The sequence below is a fragment of the Stenella coeruleoalba genome (genome assembly GCF_951394435.1).
Source record: "Stenella coeruleoalba genome assembly, chromosome: 7".
NCBI lineage: Eukaryota > Metazoa > Chordata > Mammalia > Artiodactyla > Delphinidae > Stenella > Stenella coeruleoalba.
This window is the reverse complement of record NC_137153.1, coordinates 112,007,648-112,029,166: the sequence shown is the minus strand read 5'-3', so window position 1 is coordinate 112,029,166 and position 21,519 is coordinate 112,007,648. Positions and strand designations below refer to the sequence as shown.

The 21,519-nt window shown below is 54.0% G+C and overlaps 1 protein-coding gene across 2 annotated transcripts in view; it reads right to left on the bottom strand.

Annotated features, from left to right (window-relative positions):
* NEK6 (NIMA related kinase 6) overlaps nucleotides 1-19,746 on the bottom strand; it is an 86,270-nt gene extending 66,524 nt beyond the window's left edge. Inside the window, exon 1 of one of the 2 annotated variants that reach the window (XM_079926710.1) lies at nucleotides 19,499-19,746. The gene's annotated coding sequence lies outside the window, so the exon portion shown is untranslated. Of the gene's footprint in view, nucleotides 1-16,045; nucleotides 16,235-19,498 lie in introns of those variants that run through there. The other variant, XM_079926709.1, reaches the window with a different exon arrangement.
* Nucleotides 19,747-21,519: the final 1,773 nt, after the last annotated feature.

The window sequence follows — 21,519 nt, the reverse complement described above, 5'->3', positions numbered from 1 at the left end:
AACACGCAGAAATTCAGATTTAGGGAAAATAACACATCCCTGGCACTTTTTTTCCCTTCGCAAAGTGGCTACTGTGAGCTTTACATATTTTATCATTTATTCACACACTGTCCCCAGCAAGTTGGTAGGCGCCGGCCTTGTTTTTCACAAGAAAGCTGTGAGAGAGGCTGGGGATGTCCGCCCCGACACCCAGCTGACAATGGGCTGGGGTGGTGGGTGGGAGAAAGCCAAAGGTTCTTTTTTTTTTTTTTTTTTTTGCTGTACGCGGGCCTCTCACTGCTGTGGCCTCTCCCGTTGCGGAGCACAGGCTCCGGACGCGCAGGCTCAGCGGCCATGGCTCACGGGCCCAGCCGCTCCGCGGCATGTGGGATCTTCCCAGACCGGGGCACGAACCCGTGTCCCCTGCATCAGCAGGCGGACTCTCAACCACTGCGCCACCAGGGAAGCCCCAAAGGTTCTTTTTGGGTGGAATTGCAGCCTCAGGCAGCTGAGAGGCTCTGGGGGAGCCCACAACGACAACCACACCAGCCTCCTGGGCCGAACACCCTCCATAACACCAAACTGTTTGCCACACACGCCACCAAAAACGCCATCCTGGCCACACCTCCCTCCCTCATCAACCTTCAAGGCTTCCAGGTGGTCGTGACTCTAGAGCGCAGCATCCAAGGCCTCCTTCCTCCTGACCCCAACCTAGGCTGACACCGGTCATCCACCACATCAGCTCCACAGAGCCTCTTACTATTTCCTGCAACCCACTGCTGCACACCTCTGGCCCCTGCACATCCTGTGCCCTCCACCTAGCTCCCCCCTCCCGCCACCTGGCTAACCCTACTGATCCTCAGGTGCTTCCAGGGGAGACAGATCTGGGTTCAAATCCTTGCTGTGTGATCTTGGATAAGCCACTTCATGTCTCTGGGCCTTGAGTTTACTTATAAAATGAAGCCATGCCAAGGTGAAAACTAGATGATAGCACATGTAAACCCATGATGGCTGCTCTGTTAAAAAGGAAATAATAGCAGTAGGAGGAGGAGTTGTTTAAAAAAAGATAGCTGATAATTCTATATAAATAATTCCATACTGTTAAGAGAAAAGAGCTGGCATTTGTAGAGGAGGCACCGGGCGTGGGGCATGGAGCCCCCACCCCAGCCAGGTCTTTCCCCTCTCAACACACCCCAGCCACACGCAAGCCCCCTGCTCACAATGAGCCACTGGGGAGTCAACAGCCCCTTCAGCCTCTTGCAGGAATTCCTTGTTGCTTCCTGATCCTTCTTGTTCCCCCCTCACTCTTAGTCTGACCCTATGCGCCTTGGCCTCACTCCATCCCCACCCCCACCCCAAGTCCAGGCATCAAGTCAAAGGGCAAAGAGCTCATCACCCCTTCTTTACTGATGAGGACACTGAGACGGGCCCATAAGGAGTCACTCCCAAGGCCCTGAAGCAGTTTAAGCCACAGCGGAATATTCTTTCAACTTGCAGCCTCGACTTCGCCCCCTGACACAGGTGTCTCCAGGTAGGAGTCCAGACTGCTGACACTGGGCCCCTCCTCATCTCTGCTCCAGGCTGCCCATCTCTCCCCCACTCACCAGGCCAGCCCCCATCCCCTCTCATCCACCCTAACACCTGCAGCGCCCTCCCACATCGCCACCACCAGCCTCCACACAGGCCACGCATGTGCTTCAGGGAGCCACTCCCCAACTCAAGACCCTTCCAAACGCCCATCGCCCATAGGCTCAAACCCTGGATCATCATAGGATCGTAGGATCACCGCCCATAGCATCAAACCCTTAAGGGATCACCTGTAGCAGGCCCATAAGGTGTGTGAGTCATGACATTCCTCCCCTTGGAACAGGTTCTCTCCCTCCAGCCAACCCATTTGCCCCCAACAGAGGCCTGGGCTTTGGACACAGTGTCTAAGTCTCTGAGTTTCAGCTGTCTCCATGATAACGACGCCTGAGGAGCAAACTGAGGGTGCATCACTCCTTCTCCCTCATCATTGTCACCAAGGCCTTCATGGGGCCAGGCCCTGGGCTGGGCCTTGGGCTCACAGAGGAAAGTCGGCTTGTCCCAGCCCTGGAGAGGCTCCAAGTCCAGGGGACTGACCCATCCGTGGGCCCAAGGGATAGGGGCACGCCAAGAGGGTAAGCACAGGGGGCTGTGGGGCTCAAAGCAGAGTCCTAAGTAGTGTCCTGAGGTCAGAGGAGACTCCAGGAGGTGGTGAGGTTTGAGAAGCAAGAAGAAAGGCATTACAGCCCAAGAGAGCCTCCAGTTCAGCACAGCAGAGGGATGGGGCCCGTCTGGGGGAGAAGGGGTGCAGCTGGATGGGACATTGCTGAATGCCAATCTGCCCACCTGTGGGCTCTGGGTTCCCTGATTGTTACCTCCTTGGCCACTCCTCACCACAGTCCCATGAGGAACTTCATTTCAAAGACGAAGAAACTGAGGCTTGGAATGGTTATTTATTCAAAGGCAGCCAGCAAATTAGTGACATGGAGGGGAGGCTCTTGGTTTAAATATGTGGGCACCTAAATCTCACCCCTGGAAGTTTAAATATGTGTTTTTAAAAACATTCACTACGGGCTTCCCTGGTGGTGCAGTGGTTGAGAGTCCGCCTGCCGATGCAGGGGACACGGGTTCGTGCCCTGGTCCGGGAAGATCCCACATGCCGCGGAGCGGCTGGGCCCGTGAGCCGTGGCCGCTGAGCTTGCGCGTCTGGAGCCTGTGCTCCGCAACGGGAGAGGCCACAGCAGTGAGAGGCCCGCGTACCACACAAAAAAAACACAAAACAAACAAAAAAAAACATTCACTATAAGAGAATCCCAATGAACAGTTCTTTCAGAGATGGCAGAGCCTTCATCTATCCTTCCTTCCGGTATTTGTGGAATTCCCAGCGTGTGTCAGGCACACAGTCTCGCCCTCCCCAAGTTTACAATGTGATGAAGCACACAACTAACTCAGAATGAGAACAATGACCCCTGGGGTCAGAGCTCAGGTTAAGAATTGTATTAACTTGAGTCTGGTCCCTCTCAGACCTCCTCTCTTCATTCTTGTGCACACAGCAGACATTGCTAATCAATCCCAAAGCCTTCTCAACATGCCCTCTCAGGCAGCCATTACCAATCTATCAGAACTGGCACTGGAGGTGACAATTATTGCCATCCCTGTTGCCAAGGGGCACACAGGACGTTAGGCAGAGTGAGTAAAGAAAGTCCCTCCCCACTTCCCTCCTCCATTCTCAAGGGCCCAGATGCCTGAACTCCCACCATCAGATAGTGTTTAGCACTGCCCTCAGCCAGCATCACTGTATAACAGCAAAGACCCCTGGATGCTGGCTCAGTCGTGTGGAATCAGGGGCTGGAGCAGGGCAGGCTGGTGACGGGCATCTGGACTTGGGAGTCCTCGCTTTGCTACTTCCTATCACCTCTTGGAGGGGCACTGCTGTTCTCCAGAGGGTGGCCCAGGAAAACGAACAACCCCCAGAGCTACCACGTATGAAATATATGATCTGAAGCAAGTTTCTGGATTCTCTGAGCTTCTGTTTCATCTGAAAACAGAGCCAATGACACCCACTCCCCATGACATACCCAAAGCGGCTGGCACAGGGTCAGGCATATGTGACGACCCCATAAATACTGGGTCCCCCTTCCTCCCTTCCTCTGAACTCAAGGTGTGAGTTCAGGGTGACAAGCCCTTTCCTTATGCGTTGGGGGTAGGAGCCGTCCAGGTCCTGTCCACTCTCCTCCAAGAGGTGTCCCCGTGTGGCCTGCTGCCCCCTTCCTCCTTGGCCCAGTTTCTTAGGACCCAAGGCCCCATCCATTTGTAAGAGTTTGGTTTCTCTCTCTTTGTTTTTCTTTCCTTTCCCCTCTAAGCAGAACTGCTTGGTGGCTGCCTGCCTCTGTTCCCAAGGCAGTTCCTAAGGGTCCGTGTTGTCCCGCAGAAGTGATGGCGGTAATTCCGTTAACGGCAAGCAAGACGAATGGTACCTGGTGCCCAAAGGGTACGAAGCGAGCCGGAATTGGAGGAAAGTGTTGCCGGAACACACCCTCCTTTGGGGCCTTATTAGGTCTTGAAAGAGCTGCCGCACTCTCTAAAACCTGCTTTTGCCAGCAGAAGCTTCATTTTACAAATACACAACAACACAAAAACCCGTAAATGGGAAGAAAACCCTGAAGATTGCGCTCCCTTGCTGCAGCGAGGCGGTGAGCTGCCACTCAGAGCTGAAGTCTTTAGCCTCGACGACTCCGGGTTTAAATAAATGAGCCTGAACGCCAGCTCACCATTTTGTGAACACAGAACATGGATGTTTCTTTGCCGTTTAAGGACTGTTTGCCAGTGGTGGGACGGTACGGCTTTGGGAACGTTTTCTTTTAAAAGGCTTGTTGGTCCCAGATGCCATAAAACCCTATGGCCCTTTCATCAGTCCCAGGAGGAATCCCTGACACAGCTCTCTTCCCCCAAGTCACACCCACAGGCCCTCATAACACACCATCATCTCTCCCGGCTTCTCCTGCCCTGAGAATCAGTGGCATCTCAAAAGCAACTTCACTGCAGAAGGGGCGTCCGTTTCCCCAATGACCCAAAGGGCTCACCCCTCCCCCCAGTTGGGGGTCAAGCTGCTGAACTGTTTTGGGGGCTTCAGTGTGTCCAAATGCAAAATGCGGGTGGAGGCCGGGGCTGGGACGGACATAGCCAAGGCAAATGACAGGCAGAGCAAGTGGACATGAAGTCAGGCTGCCCGGGGCTGTGTGACCTTGGCAAGCCGTGGAACTCCTCTGGGCCCTGGCCTCCTCATCCGTAACACAGGGCTAACCCCACCCACCTCCCAGCCCTGGAGCAAGGAGTAAATGCAATCCCAGCTCACTGGGCAATGGTCACTTCCCAGGCCACTTTGAGCACTGATGGTCTTTCTGTTCTCAGCACACCCTCCCATAGTACCCAGCATCACCCAGACACATAGTAGGCCATTCACACTAGAGCAGACTGGTTTAGGACATATGCTTCGAGAGCCAAAGGCCTGGGTTCAAATCCTGGCTCAGCCACAGACCCACCGTGTGCCCTTGGGCCAAGGACTCAGCCTCCCTTCCCTCGTCTGTAAAATGGGACTAATAGAACCTGCATCACACAGGGTCACTGAGGGGAGTCAGTGCCATAATACATGGCCAGGGCCTGCCTGGGGTGGCCCCGGGGGCCAGCAGCCCTGAGAGGGAGTGGTTGAGAGTCCTGGGGGAGCCTGAGAAAAACTCCTACCTCCTAACTGGGAAGACCACTTTCTCAAAGACACTGGAGGCAAAGCAACCCAACGAGGCCACCTCGGGCCCCCTGGGAGAGCCGGGACCTTGAACAACAGGCAGCATGTTAAATCCCCAACAACAACCTTCCCAGGGCGTTAAGAGACTTCGGAGAGCCTCACCCCATGAAGCAGACTGGGGACACCAAGCCCCCCACATCACAGCCCCTGGTCATCTGTCTCTAACACCTGGACCAGGGACGCTGAACCTACTTTCCCCATTTCTTGTTTCCGGTCGGTCTCCCCACAGGAGTGCCAGCTCCATTTTGTCTCTTTTGTTCATTACGCGTCTTAGGACAGTGCCTGGATCTGTGGGATCAATGAATGACCAAGCCAAGCAAGGAAGGGATGAACTCCCCGGGGAGGGCGGTCCTGGGCTGAGTGATTTCCAGCGTGTCCCAGCGTGGAGAGGTGTTCCTGAGTGTCACAGGTGCCACCACGCTGCAGTCCTCGCCCCACAGTGTCATGAATTATCAATACGATAACAGCCGCCAACGGCTGAATGCCTGTTATGTACACGCTCACCTCACTGGATCATGAAAACGCCCCCAGAGACAGGAACTGAAATTACCCCCTGCTTTGCAGTGAGAAAACTGCGGCCCCAGTGCGAAGTGACGAGCCAAGGAGACGCGGTGAGCAAGAGGCAGAAGTGTGACTTGCATCCAGGTGTGTCTGACCCACCATCGCCCTCCTTCCTCTCTGATCCGAAGAGCAGCCCCAGGGCTGGCTGGATCTTGGAGGAGGAGAGCTGGAGTTGGAGCCTCGGGACCGCTCCCTGCCAAGAAGGGTGACTGCCCAGAGGCAGGAGCCGGCAGACAGCAGAGGCTGCGGTCCAGCTCCCTTCCCGTTCCACGCACACGCGGCGGTGGGGGCAGTGGCTCAGCCGGGCAGCGACCCCAGCCATCCAGCCACGCCTGGGAGTCTTTGAAGAGCAGTGGCTTTGGGGATCGCCCGGGCCTGGGTTCAAACCTCAGTTTTCCAACCATGTGGCTTATGGCTTTGGACCGATGGCTTCTTTCTCTGAATTTCAGGTATCCTCATCTGGAAGATGGGGTCAGCCTAAAATTGTTGCAAGGGTTAACTAAGGGAACACAGATAAAGCACTTGGTCAGATCGCTGGTGCACAGTAGGTACTAAATAATAAGCATTAGTGAACTTTCCCAAGGCTCCCTCATTCATCGCTTTGGGAATGGCCAGACGTGTACATCCTGTGGCTGCCTGGCTCTCCAGTTCCAGGGCTGGGAACAGCGTGGGTGGCTGGTGGAATCCGAGCGCCCAGCCCTCTCTGATCTCCAGGGCAACACCTGCTTGGCATCGTTCCCGAGGAAACAGGTCAGCAACCTTATCATTCGATTTCTGACCCTTGTCACTCAGGAAGTCAGAGGCGATGGGTTTGTCAACACAATAACATCTGGCAACAACGTAAGGGATTAAAGCAGGGAGGGCATTGCCAAGGAAGCCCATGACCACGGTGTGTCCTTTGCACGAGACGCCCAGGGTGAGGAGGGAGCCCAGCGGGCCACCTGATAGCGGTCACGTTCCGGGCCAGCGGTCTGTAGACAGTACCTCACAGCAGAATTTTCCCTTCCAATAAGGCTGGCCTCGACCACATGTCGAGACCCGATACGGGGACCTTGCTCTTTGTGAAGGGCTGTAGTTCTCCCAGCAGGGGCAGCTTCACGGGCAAGAGATCAGCATCGGCACATGTGGCCCTGTCCTCAGGAGGGAGACCCTCGCTTGGAGTTCCATGCTCTGTGTGCACTCTCTCGAAAGTCTTCACCTTATCTTTGAACTTGTGTTTTCTAAGCGAAGTTGGTGGAACAATGGTGCATGTGCTGGGGGTGTGAAGTCTCAGCTCACGAGTGGTCCTGCCTTGCCCAGGGCGGGTCTCAGCTGCCCACCTCCCTGCCTCCAACAACCTCTGCTGTTCTCCACCCTTGGCAAGGGCCTGGCTGCAGACATGGCGAGGGCTGGGGTCAGGTGTGCCTGCCCACCGAGCCACAGGGTGGAGCCGTGGGCACCTGCGAGGGTCTGTACTCACCCTGTGAGTGTCCCTGTGCCCAAGGGATCATGGGCACAATAACAAATTAAAAACATCACGACAGGTGGGGAGAGAGACTGTGAAAGGAAGGAAAAAGATTTCTGCCTGCTTTTTGAACAGGGGACCTACATTTTCATTTTGTACTGGGCCCCCCAAATTACGTGGCTGGCCCTGCCTTCCATTTATTTATTGATCCTTGGGGACACCCCTGCACCTCTGCAGAGCTAGAAGACACCGCTCTCGGGTCTGAGGCCATCACTGCCTAAGAAGCTTCTCAGAACAAGGCCCCCCCACCCCCTACCCACCCTGCCTGCCAGGCTTGTTCTTTGAACCCCTATCATTGGTCACTTATTGCTGTCTTGTGGGCCAGGCCTGGTTTTCCGGTGCCGGGGATGTGACGGTAAACCAGATCACAGAGCACTGATGGAAACAGGCAGGAACGTTGGTAGCAGAGTCAGGCGGTCCCGCAGAGCAGCAGGGGGGGCGAGGCGGGAAGAGCTGGCACGTGCAGGCTGCCTCTCGAAAGCAGGGACGTGGGGGTCGGCTCTGGGAGACGGGCAGGAGCTCCTCCATCAGTAAGGTGGGGCCACCCTGACTCACCTCCCGGGGCTGTCGGAGATTGAAGGGGCTATCGCGCCTGAGGGGTGTCTCCAGCCGGCCGGGGCAGGCACGGCAGAGAGAGGGGACGGCACAGGCACGAGACACTAATGCAGGGCGGTCAGCAGCCGACTCCCCAAATGACTGCAAAGCCAACAATGAAAAAACATCGGAGACGCAGCACCGCCATATCCTGAGCCCCTACCACACGCCAGGCACCTGGCTAAGGTGGCTTGATCTCACCCCCGGCCCCCTCCTGGGGTAGATATTTATTCCTGTGGTTTCTATTCCCACTTGACATTTTACAAACATCACCTTACTTTCTGTGGTTTAAAAAGTCCAGTTGGTACCGAGCACGGGGTCAACCATGCTTTTCTGATATGACGCGTCACGGATAGAGAAGAATTCACACTGACTAAGAGCTCAGACTGCACAGTTGGGCCAACCTGGGTGTGATCTTGGACCACCCCCCAGCTGTGGGTTCTGGGGCAGATCTGACCCGCCCTGGGCCTCAGTTTCCCATTTGTAACTTGGGGTTAACAAGAGTCCCATCCTGGAGGGGTTGCTGTGATGAGTAAGTGAGGTGACGTCAGTGAAGGACGCAGCACACAGCCAGTGCTTGACAAACGTCAGCCAGTGCTCACTGCCGTGAAACCCCAAAACATCCAACGAGAAACCCGAGCATCGCGTGGCGCTTCCCGGGACCGTGCGAGTCTGCTCCCTCCTTCCTAGCATCTGCCACAACTCTGCTCCGAGACCGCTCTCTCCCCCCATTGTCATGTCACATCAGTCCATAAATATTTAAACAACATGTCATCAGATTATTATAACATATGATCTATAGCACTGATGTGCTGCAGTTCTGCACATTTGGGCTTCGTTTTCGGAATATCGAGACATAAAATATTTATATATTTAGCCAACCACGAGATCTCACATTCTGTCTCAAAATGCTGGGTGGTGGCAAGACGCTGAACTGAGAGGCAACGTGTGAAGGGGATGCCTTGTTCTCACGTCGGTTCCTGGGGCATCTGGATTGTTTCTGGTTCATTCCGGGGACGTCATTGTGTGGCCCGTGAACGGGTTTATCGCAGCAAGCAGAGGGCCGGGACTAAAAAAAACCCGTAAGGCGGGGCAACAGTTCAGATCACTTGGGCTCTGTCATTGGGCTCTGTCATTTTCCTTTCTGTATCGCCACAGATCTGCGCATAGTAGGTGCTCTTAAACGTCTACTGGAAAACAAGTCAATTCACCTGCAGCCCACAGCACCACCCAATGGGCTGGCGTCCAGCAGGGATTCAGTCACATTTGCTCCCCTGTTTCATTCCATCCCCACTGCCCAGCACCAGGCCTGGCCCGGAGTGGGATCCAGTGAATGTTGCTGGATGAACGGCAATTGAAGGAATAAACGCGTGACCAGATAAATCACTTAATTAGCTAATAAATGAATGCGGGATAATGACTCTGGTCATGTCTGCTGGTCGGAATTATACTGTGTAAGACCCTCCTCCAGAGAAACAAAGGCTCTCCAGTCACCCGTAGTGGGTAGGCAAAGGGGTTTTCCTGGGTAATTAAATACCTCGATTGCTAACATTAGCACATCACAGTGACCATATGTCCTGGAATTTTCAGTACTATGCAGTTTCAAAGATGCCACCCCCTAAGCCATTCGAGCATCCAGGAACTTCTCACACACCAGCGACGAAACAGCTTCTTCCAAAACTGCCTCTCCTGTCCCCAAATGTCACTAAAATGCTTTTACAGACCACTGCTGTTTTGGGTGTTTGGAAACAGTAGTCATCATGTGTCCAACCTAGAGATGATCGACATCTGACGTCCTGGGAGGTCACAAAAGTATTCGCAAATTAAAGTTATTAGCTTGGAGTAAAAGTATTTTCTTTGTGTGCTCCCCAAATGCCATGCTGTCACCATCAAGAGCTGGCATGCCCCACCTTTGTCCCCAGCCTCTGCATAAAAATCCAGTCTTCATTTCCTCTTGGGTTGGCTGAGGCTGGCATTTAAAACAAACACAAAAGGCCACTAAAATTCCTGAGGGAGACGAACAAAGGAAATGCACACGCACTGAGTCAGGCACGCCAAGTCCATGCTTGAGATCCCGGTGTAACTAAATCCGGCTGGACTTGGCTGGACCCGCCAAATGCATGGGGTGGGCTCCCTGTCTGTCTGCCATGTGCTGCCCAGTGGTCCTGCCACCTGGGCACCCACCCTGGTGGTCCACCAAGGCCACACCAGCTAGGGAATCGTTTCCTCTTTCAACCCAGGATTCCCTGTTTTCTGGGCTGGGGCAGAATCTGGGCTCTTGTTCATTTGCTGCCTAGCAAATGTCTGTGCCCAGAGGTGGCGTGGGAGACTTAACCCCTTCCCCTTCCCTGAGCAACACCCCCAAAGATATGTCCTCTAAAAAATAAGCGTGGTTTATAGACAATGCAGCTTTAAGACATGGCGCCCACCAAATCCTACCCAAAGCCCCCCCTCTACAGACTTCAGGAGGCACCTCTGCAGAAAAGGGGCAAAGGAGGGAGACCCCTGTAACTCTGGGAGGTAACCTCCGTGTTTAGGTTCCTCTACTTGGAATAATCCAAGGACAAGTCTTTCTCTCAGAAACCTTCTCTGCACAGGGGAGGGGCCGTCGGGCACAGCTCAGCCTTTTGCTGGCCACTGGGAGGAATGAAGAGGGGGTGCTTGCAGCCAGTCGAGTTTGCCACCAGCTTCAGTAAGTCCACAGAAACATTCTTCAAGGATCCTGTCACTTACCCACTTAAAACTTTCCATCCATTCAGCAACTATTAATTGAGCACCTGTGTGCCAGGCACGGTACTGGACACTGAGGTACAGCTGTGGTCCACAGACCAACTCTTACCCTCATGGAGCTCACATCCCAGTCTGGGAGGCAGATAACAAACACACGACGTCAGGGATGGATAAGGGCCCTGAAGAAAAATAAAGCAGGGCCAGGGAATGGGGAGTGAAGGACGTGGGATTAATTTTGACAGAGTGGGGATGGTGGGGTCTCTTTGGAGAAGTGACTTTTGCAGTGTCCCTGTGAAGGCTAGGAACAAGTCATGGGAAGATTAGGAGGAAAAGGATTTCAGGGAACAGCAAGTACAAAGGCCCTGAGGTGGGAGTACGCTTGGCATGTTTGAGGAAAGGTAAGGAGGCTGGGGCGGAGTGAGTGAGGGGGAGACTGCTGAAAAGTAAGGCTGCGAAGTAGCAGGGGCCCCACTGCTCTTGCAATAAAGACCAAAGCTCACAGATCCTGGGGGGCCTTGGCAGCCTCCTCTCCCACTATTTGCCCCCTTGGTTCATACTTTTCCTCCCAGCTGCCTAGGAGGCCCTCGGCCTGGCCTGGCCACCAACGACAGCCCACACAACGGGCACTTCCAGAGGGCAGCCTTCAGACCAGACCCCAGGACACAGGTTTCTCACAGCACTAAGGCTTCTTTATGTCTGTTTCTCTGTCCATTAAATGGGCATAATGGTACCTGTGTCACAGAACTGCAGGAGGATGAAGTGAGTTAATCCATGTAAAGGGTTAGAACAGAATGTAACATGTGGTGAGTGCCTGGTACAAAGGCTCTATTGAAGGGTCCAAAGGCTGAGAAAGTGGTAGGAAGTTCCTGGCTTCGCACTGCTTGGGGTCTGTCTGCAGCACAGGACCGCAGTCTGGCTCCCAGCTTCCCATCCCACGGCCCCACCTACCCACTCACGCTGTGGGCTACCTGCCCTTCACCCCAGCCTTCTCAGGCCTCCAGGCCTCCAGCACCTTGCCTGGCAAATCTCACGTCTCCCTCAAGGCTGGGGAGTCCCTCCCTCCTGGAAGCCCTCCCACTTCCCCAGAGAATGAATCCCAAAGGTATGCCTGCTGTAAACTGCTCACAAGCACCTACAACGGGGTCATGACACAACTTCTGCTGCTACAGGTGGTGGGTGGGACCATTATAGGGTCTCTGTGCCAGCTCCCAGCATAATGCCTGACTCAGAACGTCAGGACGTATTTCTTGAGTGAATGAGCGGACAGATGACCACAGAGCAGCCAGCAAGGGCATATCTGCTTAACAAAATGGAGTCCACTTAACCCAAGCAACAGCGAAGGGTCTGTGTTTCCGCACTGAACTGTTCGCCCACATTCTGGGCCCAGGTGCCACGAACCCAAGCCTTGGCCTGAAAGTTGGGAGAACGATCTGATTTCAGCCACAGAACAGCCGCAGCCTGCGTGGGAGACCTTAGGCTGGTCACAATCTTTCTGTGGGCCTCATTCTCCCTATCTGTAAAATGGGAGGCTTTTAAGCTTTTATTAAAGCATCAGAAACTTTTCTTTTTTTTTTTTATTTCTTTTTTATTTTTGGCTGTGTTGGGTCTTCCTTGCTGTGCGCGGGCTTTCTCTAGTTGCGGTGAGCGGGGGCTACTCTTTGTCGCGGTGCACGGGCTTCTCATTGCAGTGGCTTCTCTTGTTGAGGAGCCCGGGCTCCACACGCGCTGGCTTCAGTAGTTGTGGCTCGTGGGCTCTAGAGCGCGGGCTCAGTAGTTGTGGAGCACGGGCTTAGTTGCTCCGCGGCATGTGGGATCTTCCTGGACCAGGGCTCGAACGTGTGTCTGCTGCATCGGCAGGCGGGTTCCTAACCAGTGCACCACCAGGGAAGCCCAGAAACTTTTCTTATAAAAATTTTTTTTCCAAATAAAATTAACCATTTTAAAGTAAAAATTAAGGGGCATTTAGTACATTCCCAATGTTGTGGAACCACAACCTCTACCTGGTTCCAAAACATTTCCATCGTCCCAGAAGGAAACCCTGTACCCGTTACGCAGTTTCTCCCCATTCTCCCCTCCCCCACACCCCCGATAACCACCAACCTCCTTTCTGTCTCTAAGGGTTTATAGATTCTGAACATTTCGTATAAGAACCTTTCTTAAAATGACACCTGAGCAAAACCTCCTTATATAAAACAGGAAGGAGGAGAAGGGCCGAGGCTGAAGACGGTAGGTTTATCTCTTCCCCTCCCCCTTCGGGGAGCTGACATCCCCCATCCTTAGTGGCCTTTCAGGGAAGGCTCTGATCCCAGACCCTTTCTTTTCAGAGTTCTAATCCTAAACTTGGGTTTCTAAGGCAAATCACCCCAAACGGTGCCCGAGAATCAAGGGCCTTGAGCCTGGCGTTACTGGCCCACTTGCCAGATGAGGAAGTAGAGGCTGGGCCCACATGAAGCCCTAGCCTGAGCTGACTGCTGGGGAGGAGCTGGATTCAAAGATCTCCAGAGCCCGCCGATGCTCTCCCCTCACCACACACACCAAGGTGGGGTCTCAGATGTGAAGAGCTGGCCAAAAGCCCACAGAAGCTACCTCACGAGGGCAGCCAGTCCCGGGGGACAAAGGTCACTCCTCTCCCTCGGGGAAGACAAGTCAGCCTGAGGGAGCCCCAGTAGCTTAGGGGGCGCCAAACACGCACAGTCTCCCTCAGCCCTCGCTGTGCAGACTCTCTGTGACGACCCTGTTGGTGCAGAGGGCCACCTGCTCACTTCCAACCAAGAACTGCCTGCCCCCGGCCCAGGTCTGCGACAGCCGCTCCGTCAGCACAGACCTCTGATGGGGCCAGTGCTGTGTAAATAATTAACAAAACATCTGCCTTGCTTAATAACACACCGTGGCTGACACAGCTCTCGGGGCCTCCGGAGACCCTTCAACTCCAAGACAACGCACCAAAGGCTCACTTTCCTCTCCGTGGGGCTGGCGGGGGGGCAGGTAGACAGGAAAGCAAAATACTGATTTCTAAACATTTCCCTGAGATGCCCAGGGCTACCCTGACATTTAAATCTTGCCTCTTGGGACTTCCCTAGTGGCGCAGTGGTTAAGAATTGCCCTGCCAATGAAAGGGACACGGGTTCGAGCCCTGGTCTGGAAAGATCCCACATGCCGCGGAGCCACTAAGCCCGTGCGCCGCGACTACTGAGCCTGCGTGCCACAACTACTGAAGCCCGCGCGCCTAGAGCCCGTGCTCCACAACGAAGAGTAGCTCCCGCTTGCTGCAGCTAGAGAATGCCCGCGAGCAGCAATGAAGACCCAATGCAGCCAAAAACAAATAAATAAATTTATTTAAAAAAAAAAAATCCTGCCTCTTTCCAAATTGCCATTGTCTCCTCCACTCTATTTTGAGGGTCATGGTCATCGAAAAGTGCTTCAGTGGCACCTACCCGGAGGGGCCCCCGACACCCCCTTTTAACCTTGTTTCGGGCCTCAAGATACAGGGGCACTGAAAATACTGCTGACAAAGAGATGACCTTCCCGGCCCTGTGACCCTGGGCGTGTCCTCGGTAATTAAATAGTTCCTAGTCTCTCACCAAGCACCCACGTGCTGAGCATTTTGTAGGCATTATTTTATTTAGTTCTTCCCTCGCACTTTATGAGGTCATAATACTGCTCCTGTCTTCTGGATGAGGAAACAGGCTCCCAGAGGTGAAGGACTTTTTCACAAGCGGCAGGTCTGGGCCTCGCACCTCACTCATTTGGATTGTGGGTGAGTGCCTTCCCCCTCTGGGCCTCAGCTTCCGTCCTGTAAAATGGGCGTGCAGCTCTTCTCTGGCTGGCGAGCCTGCCGAATTCCTCACCTGCAGCTTGGACTGATCAGAGCTGAGGGTGGTTTGTATGGTAACCCTGTCCCTTTGCAGGTCTCTTCCGACAATCCCCAATTTCAAAGACTTTGGGGACAATAAGGAACAAGAGACGGCAGGCCTTGGGGAAAGGGGTCGAGTACAAATTCCACCTCCACTGCCCACTTGCTGTGAGAACGGGTCTGAGGGACTAAACCCCATGGCCTCAACTACAACTCAGGGACCTCGGAACATTCTCCTTAAACAGCTCTCGGCTCTCCATTCACTAGGATCGAGCACTGCCCCCTCCCCCAGCCTAATTTTGAAGTGTGAGGGTTAAACAACTCCGGGAAACGCAGGCCCTGCAGGCTCTCAGTGGCAGCCTCCCTCCCCCTTCCCTTGTCGGAATTCCTTCACACTCTATGGAATTCTTACATAAAGCCCCTTTTTCTTTTCTGTGAGGTCACCATCATGCAGATGTCTAAGAGAAAGAAAGACTGGCTCCACATGGATCAAGGCCGTTGGAACTGAATGCGTTTCAGATCCCAGCTGGCCACCTTTCAATTCTGTAGGCCCCTCATTCAGCCCCCCTCACCCCCCAAAACAGAGCCAGCTACAGTGTCGAGTCGGGTTTGGGGGGCAGTGATCCTGCTGGTACATGCTGAGAAGGCCTGGCGAGAAGACCCGGCCTTTGCCACCAGACCACCCGAGAAGTTGTCTGTGGAAAAATCCAGAATTGGAGACAACGGCAGAGGTTATGTATGAGGGTTTGTTTCCACACAAGTAAGTCTTGTTAGAGGGACAGATGTCAAAACGCTAGATCACTCTCCAAGTTCAAGTTCCCGAATTGAACGTCACAGGAAATTACACCACCAACTGATTTGCCCCAATGTCAGCTCCTGTCTGAGGAGGCCGTTGGTCTATTTCAGTTTGGGCCAAAGGAAGGGTCTGTGCGTATGCCACCCAGCTCAGACAGGGATGGATGAAGCCACTGGCCTGCTTTTTTTCTCCTTAAGTTAACATTTTCCCAAAAGGCTATCTTGTCACTACCCAAGAATCAGAAGTGAGAAAATAGGCAACTACCAAAAGCCACCGAGGGTCTTTGGCCAAACGTGGCCATCCTTCACCTTTCAAAGCAAATTCACAGACACCCAGGGGTGCCCAGACCACCCAGACACCCCCTCACTCCACAAGCACCCTTTCCCCAGAGCTCCAAGTTCTGACCACCATCTGAGGCGATGGCCAAGGAAGGGCCCATGGGCAAAACAGTTTCCTAAGAATGATGTCAGCAAAAAAAAAAAAAAAAGAGAGAGAGAGAGAGAGAGAGATAAAAATGTAGAAACAAGGACTATTTTTACCTCCCCAAATCACAGGCCAGACGGGAGAGAAATCCATCAATGCCAGAAATGCGGCTGGGCCTTCGCACAAGATCTATTATTTCACACCTTAAATTAACGCATCTCAAAGCAATTTGCAAATGTTCATCAATTTGCAGAACATACTTGCAAGGGAGAGAAATACCTTTATCTTTTCAACACCAAAGGACGCTCGCAGGAGCACCGCACACCCAAAACCACACAGGTCTTCGCACACAACATTCCTTTCCAGTACAGTGTAGTATAAACCGTGGTGTAAATGGAAATGAACGGGGAAGAGAGACAGGCACGGGACTGAAATGGTAAGGAAGTGACAAGAAGCCTACGTAGAAATGATGCTGTTGTCAGATATTCAGAATTGAGAGTCCGGCCCCGTGGGGGTAACTCACCATCATCAGGGGTCAGGACGCCGGGCTCTTCCTGAGGGCAGCGTCCTAGGTTGCTTCCACCCCACACAAGCCTGGAGGTGCCAACCCGTATTCAATCTCGGATGACTCACCAGGGCCCTCCACTCTCCACCCTCTACCTCCCTGGCTCGGTCTGACCCAAGAAGGGGAAGGGAATAGTCTTCTCTTTTTGACAACTGTTTTTGACACTTCCCTTCTGAAACCAATTTTTGGCACTTTGAGAGGAAAGAAAAAATGTAAACCGTGGCCCTTTCTATCTGACAGCTCTGGCTCCTCTGCACCAGAGGGGCAAGTGTGGACGAGGAAGGATGGCAGTGCCTTCAGGAAGACCTCTCCCAGAAGTCTGGAGCCCAGCAAAGAACCCAGCGTGTCTTAATCCGCAGCAGGACAAAGGCAGACAGACCTGGTTTAAAGTTAAGAACTTCAGCTCTGGAATCAGAGATGTGGGTTTGGATCCTGACTTTGCCATTTGCCAGTTTACGACCCTGCCCAAGTTACTTCATCTTCCTCTCTGTAAGATCAGGATAACAACCCCAAACGTTCGCACTGGGCCAGACACATGGTGCACAGCCACTGTGACCTTCCAGGTTCGGTGGAGAGACTATGGGCTCTGCCCAGTCACGCCTGGGTTCAAATCCAAGATCAACCGTATATCATCATGTGATCTTCAGCACATGATTTAATCTCTCTGTGCCCTAGTGCCCTCACCTGTAAAACGGGCATCATGATCGTTCCCATCTCATGATGTTGGTGAGTGGACTGAGTGAAATAAGGCAATTAAAGCTTTTAGAACCGCGCCTGGCACATGGAATACCCTCCATGAATGGTGGCCACTAGCCATGGTGCATAACTTTCATAAAATTGTGCACATTTCATCGCTGAGCCTCATTTTTCTCATCTGTAAGATGGAGATAATAACCCCTACCTCACAGTGAAAACTAACTATGTACGTTTAAAGCACTGAGCACCCAGTCTGTGCCCCTTCAGAAGGCAAATCCTGGTGCAGTGGAAAGAGGATGGGCTTGAAGTCAGGCAGGTGATAGGATTCTGCTGCCACCTCCTCTCTGTGGTCCCAGGACACTGCTCGAACTCTCTGAGCCTCAATTTCCTTGTGCGTATAAAACCAGAAGCCACGCTCCACAGCCTGACGTTTGGGAGGATTGTGGCGCCCAGAACAGTGCCCGGCACACAGTGGGTGCTGCATAAATGTGAATTCCCTTCCCCCGCTCCTTCCTTGCTTGAAGCCTCCAGAAGTCCCATCTGGCAAAGCCAGGAGCTCCGTTTCTTGAACCCTGAACGGCCCTCTACCCAGACCAACCTGGGCTGCTGCTTACGTCGGGGACTTTATTTTGCGGAGGTAGAAACTACTTTTTAGTCATTTCCGAAGCAGACGGGACGGCAGAGGCTGACAAACCGCAGGGACCATTTTAAATCCTGGGCCTTTCTTCTGGGAAGTTAGGCAAGAACCTTCCCAAATGTTTGCCCGTGGGGCTCTCTGCCAGGGAGTGACTCATCCACAGCTCCCCACAGGCATATTTTATTTGGGGGTGGGGGATTGAGGGAGGGCCTGGCCTTGCTGGGGGAGGGGAGGCAGCATTTCCAGCACACCCAGAGGTGGGTTTGGGGTGTTTTTTTTTTCATTTTTTAGGACAAAAAAGAAAAAGAATGTGGGTCTTTTTTGTTTCCTTCCAGGTTTTGTTTGCTAAAAGAAGACATCCAGAGTTCACTCAGTAAGCTGCTGCGTGGGGAACAGGCGTTTTCAGCCGGCTCTGCAGCCCTTTCAATGAAATTCTTCTTCCATTAACGCCACGGTTTTTAAAATGTCCCTCCAAGGTTTGCCTGCGCACACACTGAGCTCCTAAGACGACATGTTCCCCTCAGAAAGGCAAGCCAGATTTTGACAATCCAGAGGAACTAGGGAGCTCCAGAGATTCAAAAGTTTGCCTTAAAGCAATTAAGACTTTCGACTGCAGAGATTTTCAACATTTATAAAGCACACCAAAAACTGTCAGTTAAAACATCAAGGACAGACCTCGGAAGACAGTGTCCAAAGCCTGCTGTGATCAATTTGTTACCGTCTTGGGGGCTCACACTTGGAGCCCAGGCTCGATACAAGTAAATCAGATGAATATCTATCTACTTAGGCAGGCAGAGAGACACCCCCAGATACACAGACAAGTGTCCCCGGACCCCTGGTCTCCCCAGGGTCAGCCCCACCCTGGGCCTGGGGAAAGGGTTAAAATTCACCAGGGCCAGAGAGGGGCAAGAACAAAGCCAGGGGACACAGAAGAGTTTTTGGGAAAACTGAACACAGGTCCTCCAGTGCCAGGCCAAGAGGCTCCACCAGGCCCAGCGCAGCCCCAGCCCAGTCTGGAGCCCCTTGGAGGGTCCTGCCAGTGGTCCTGCCCAGGCCCGGCGGGGCTCTGCGATCTGACCTCTGGCCTCTCATTCACCAAAGAAAACCCAGCACCCACGGGGTGCCCACACCAGGCCTGCTTCTCTCCACGGGTTCCCCTGACATCCGGGCCAGCGGCGGGCACATCACGCAGTAGGCCTGGTGGGCGCAAAGGGGGGCCCTCAGCCTCCACAGCAAACATACTCGCATGCTCCTGTACACAAATTACACACTCACATCCACATATGTACACTTTTGCCCTCAAGGGCTCATAAATACACACACAAATCACTTGTGAACGCTCCCACGTGTGCGCGCGCACACATACACCCAGAATCCACACATTCTCGGTCACAAAAATGAGATCCCACACGAAGCGCCTGGCGCATAGTAAACACTCAATAAATGCCTAAGCGGGAGCCATGCCCGCTTGCCCCGCACTCACTCACACCAAACTCCACCACCCCACCACGCCGACGCTCCGAGGTGCACACGCACCAACTCGGCCACAGGCACGCGCGCACTCCTGCGAACACACCAGGAGGGACAGATGGACACGCCGCCCACGCACGCTCGGACGCACGGCCGGGGACACACTCAGACACGCACGCTCACGCGCGTCCCGACCTCCCGCATGCACACCCGCCCGCTGTCCCCCGCGGAGCCTCGGGCGCGTGCGCGGGCACGCGCGCCCCGCTCGGCCCGAGAGTGGGTGGCTGCCCCGCGGCCCGGCCTCCGCCCCTTCCCCGGCCCGCGCCGGCCCGATCCGGTCGGGCCCCGGCCCCAGGCCACTCACCGGCTCGCGGGCGGGCTCGGCTGCCGTAGGGAGGACCGGCGCACGGTCGGCGGGAGCGGTGGGTCCCACACGAGTTGGCGGCGCCGCAGCTGCACGCTCGTCCGCTGGGTTCCGCCGCCGCCTGCGCGGGCCCGCGCGCGCGCTCCCGCCCCTCCCCGCCGCGGGGCCGCGCCGCCCCCTGCGCTCGTGCGCGCTGCCGCCACGCAGGCTTGGGGGGCGCCCGGGCGGCGCCCTCACCGAGGCCGGATCCCCTCACTCTCCCAAGCCCACTTAGCCGAGGACCCCCTCCCCATTTCAAAGCTGGGGAAACTGAGGCCCAGATCACACAGCGAGTCAGGTCCAGCATCTCCCCTTCTTCTCGGGCTCTAGACACTTCGGGTCTGCAGTCAGTCAACCCCGTGGACCCCTCCCACGCATCTTTGCATACCCATCACCTAACTTTGCTCCGTCACAACCCAGAAGATACTAAAATCGGTTAATCAACAAGCGCTTATTTTGCGCCTGAATGCGGGCACTGAAGTAGGCTCCAAGGGTATCTCGCTGTGGTGAAGGCACTGCTCTCTGCCCTCAGAGGGCCAACGTCTCCTCATCTGGAGCTCCCCACTTCCTGTACACCCCAAGACCAGTAAGAATCAACGTGCAGAGGTTTCTGGAAGAAGTAAGACTCTGCTAATGAATGCTTAACACCCCCTCGAAGGAGACAGAGTCTGTATGGGGGCCCAAAGGCAGCAGCTCAGCTCCCTGCTTCACTTCCTAGGGGGACCCCACCCCCCAAAAGGGGATGCTCCTGGCCCAGACAGTTCCTGTTTCCACACTCGCTGCTTTTCCTCTACATGCAAAACTGTGCTGTGTCCCGCAGGAGGGCAGGAACCAGGGACTGACGCTGGCTGCCTGCCAGCTGTCCAGCTTGGTCACCGTGCTGGGCACAGGGGGATACCCACTGGGCCTGTTTGCCCAGTGAATGGACATGTTTCAGCTGGCTCGGATGTCTGACAATGATGACACCAACTGAACACCCACTGTGTGCCAGGCTCACGGCTGCACACTCTGCCTGCCTGGTGCTGTTCAGTCCCACAGCCATTATTTGAAGGAGACTTTATGCTGCTTTCGTGCCCATTTTACAGATGGGGTAAATGAGGCCTAGAACTGAAGCTTAGAGTAACAAATTCTCTTGCCCAAAGTCACCCAGCTGGTAAGTGGTTGAGCTAGAAACTGGACCACAGATGATCTGATTCCTGTGCCTGTGTGCTTAATTTAGGATGTGAACAGTAGGGTTCTGTGCTGCTGATACAAGAAGGGGCAGACGGGGCAGCAGCCCATCTTTGTAGAAGCCAGCCCTTCTACAAAGCGACAGGGATGAAATGGATCATTTTGCAAATTGGTTAGCCGTTAGTTGGGGATCTGATTACAGCCTCACCTCACATGATATACTTCACAATAAATGCCAGATAGATTGAACAGTTAAATGTAAAAAATAAGCATTGCAGAAAACAAGAGGAAGTAATAGAAGTTCTGAGATTGTGTGGCAGTCTTACTAGTAGGTGAGTGATATTGACTATATTCCTGCAGGAAACATTCATTCATTCATTCATTCACTCGACACATACAGCACCTTCTATGGGTCAGATGCTATTCTAGGCACTGGGTTACAGTCATGAACAAAATACAGCCCAGACTCTCTTGGGGCTTCAATCTGGGGGTGGGAGGTGGGGGAAAAGAGAAGTATCTGGCATGGCAAGGAAAATAGGTTTGATGGAGAAAATAAAGCAAGGAGGGAGGAGGAAAGCCCCCCAGGGGTGCTTTTTCATAGAGAGTGCTGGGAGAAGGCCTCTCTGATGAGGTGACATTTGAACAGAGGGCTGTATGAGGGAGTGAGGGAAGAGGTCCTCTGTGTATAGGACAGGTTCGTGCTCCAAGAACCATCCTAGTGCGCTACAGAGCAAGAACCTGAAATTCCTCTTTGAAGGAAACTTTGCGAGCAGCACCTGACCACCGAGGAAAGCAGCACTGGGACCCCCACG